The sequence below is a fragment of the Rattus rattus genome, chromosome 9 (genome assembly GCF_011064425.1).
Source record: "Rattus rattus isolate New Zealand chromosome 9, Rrattus_CSIRO_v1, whole genome shotgun sequence".
In the NCBI taxonomy this organism is placed as follows: Eukaryota; Metazoa; Chordata; class Mammalia; order Rodentia; family Muridae; genus Rattus; species Rattus rattus.
Window position 1 is genome coordinate 80,051,163 of NC_046162.1, and position 2,390 is coordinate 80,053,552.

At 48.0% G+C, this 2,390-nt stretch overlaps 1 pseudogene; it reads left to right on the forward strand.

Annotated features, from left to right (window-relative positions):
• Nucleotides 1-1,833: 1,833 nt before the first annotated feature.
• Nucleotides 1,834-1,953, forward strand: LOC116910724 (annotated as a pseudogene).
• Nucleotides 1,954-2,390: the final 437 nt, after the last annotated feature.

Here is a 2,390-nt window from a genome sequence, read left to right on the forward strand (position 1 = left end):
AGAGTGCCTGCCCAGGGCCTCAGTTCCTGACCATGTATGCAAGCTAAATAAAGCTTACTTGGTAATTAATTTTGGCAATTAATTATAACTAAAGTATAGTTAGGAACATACTAGTGAATATGATTATGAGGTAATTGATAATTAATTTGGGTGTTTTCATTATTTTTAACAGTTTATAATAAGTGTTTTAAATGATTAGGTTTAAGCAGCAGGCCCTGTCAGGATGGGAAAGGGTTAAGAAGTTGGGAAATTGTCAAGGACCTTGGCTGAAGGATCTGTTATCACAAGGCCATAAATTGTGTTGTAGATTCTGAGGTTATCAAGAATGGAGAATTTAGCTTCAGGAAGCCTTTGGGGGGTGAGGGGGTGGGGGTGGGGGATGTTACCATGTTGCACTGAAATGAGGAGGCTTGTTTAGAGCCATGTCTGTGAGGAGGAGGTGGAACAACCGGAACAAGTTTTGGAACCCATGGCGATGGATTTGGGGAAGTTTGTGGGAATGGTCGAAGTAGCCCTTGATGGGCCTAAGGGATAAAGGTCACTGTGGCCCAGGCATAGGATTAAGGAAACAGGAGTTCCTGGAGAGACAGGAGTGACCAGTTCTTAAGGAGTGTTGAAGATTCCGATGTGCTCAGGCCTGCCCAGGCTGGACTGTGCAGAGCGCGGGGGCCAGGGGCGGGGGGCTGCATGGGCGTGAGTGTGGCCTTGTCTGGTGGGCAAGGAGAAAGGGAGGTTTCCGGGAGAAGGGCCATTGCTAGAGCAATGCCGGAGCAAACTGAAAAGAAGTGGGGTGGCTTGCAAGAGCCAGAGAGCCATGTGGAAGACAGAATGGGCTAAAGAATTGGACTCTGGAATTTGGAATCAAATTCTCAGACAAATGATCCATACATACGTTAGGAGGGTTAGATTAGCAGCCTAGCTGGGAGAAGCTGTTGGAGCTGGAACAGGTTAGTGTTTTGCAGTGAGGAAGGGGCAGGGAGAGTCGGAGCTCGATCAAAGTAGGGTACTCAGGTTCCGGATCCGAGTGAGTCCTTGGAAGCGAAGGAGTGTGCTGGCATGATTATCCTTGCTTAGTAGGACCTAAACCATAGAATATTGGCTACGGAGAGAGGGACAAGACCACAGTTCCCAAAAAATCCTGGAGAGATGGGAGTTCAGACCATTTACCCACATTCCAGCAGAAATTTTAAGATCATGCAGGATGTTAACATCAAGAGCGCTCTCTGGTGGTCATTTACTAAAGCCAGGCCCTAGAACAAAGACGTTTGAGGCTCAAAGCCTGAGACAGTCCCATTCTGGGAGCAGGCACCCCAGGAGCCACTGAGAGGGTCAGGTTTAGACTCTTCGTTGCTCATCTCCCAACCTTTTTCAGACACCAGAGAACTATGACTCAGCGGCCCATGTGATAGCCTGGGGTCAAATAGTGTTGCGTGAGGAAAGAATGTGTGGGAATCCAAAGGTGTGTCTTTGTTCCAGATTGAACAAGCTTGCCCTGGCGTGGCTGAGGCTTGGAGGGGATCCCGGGGGTCCTGGATCTGGTACCTCTTAGGCTGTGGCTGGGAAATGGTGAATTACCTTGATCCAAAAGTTGATTTCATCAGGTGAGGAGTGTGGTAGAGAGAGAAGAGTAGTCCCCAAGTGATCAGGGACCCAGCCCAGAGAATTGGGGGCTCAACCCAACCCCCTCGGATTTTGGCACCAACATGATAGACTTTTTGTCTCCCTCAGTGTCACAAGTATAGGCCAGATCAGACCAGATTAAAAGTAGCTAAAGGCAGGTTTATTAGGAGGAAGCTCTCAGGAGAGGTTTCAGCCTCACGACACTCATTGAAAATCCTAGAGGCGCTGCAGGTCTGGCTGCAGTACCACTAGTGCATCAGTAGGGGGCAGAGAGGAGAGAGGCAATTTCTTTCTTTTTTAACTTACTTTGAAAAGAATTATTTATTTTATGTATATGAGTACAATGTGTCCTCAAACGCATCAGAAGAGGGCATTGGATCCCATTACAGATGGTTGTAAGCCACCATATGGTTGCTAGGAATTGAACTCAGGACCTCTCGAAGAGGAATCAGTGCTCTTAACCTCTGAGCCATCTCTCCAGCCCCTGAGAGAGGCTATTTCTAAACTCAGGAGCTCAGTATTCTGACCTATGAACAACTGAATGACTAGTATCCTAACATTTCCTGAAAAAAACATTAGACTGAAAGGACCACTAGTCCGGTGCCAGGAAGCCCAGACAGGAAGCTAGTCTGAGACAACCAATAATACGGTGCTAAAATTAGGCTCCCAGGAAAGGGAGCAAACTGGATACAAGAACCCAACCTGGGATCACAGCCCCAGGTGGGAAGGAGCCCGAGACAGATGACCCTCCTATGGGGCCACTCAAGGTG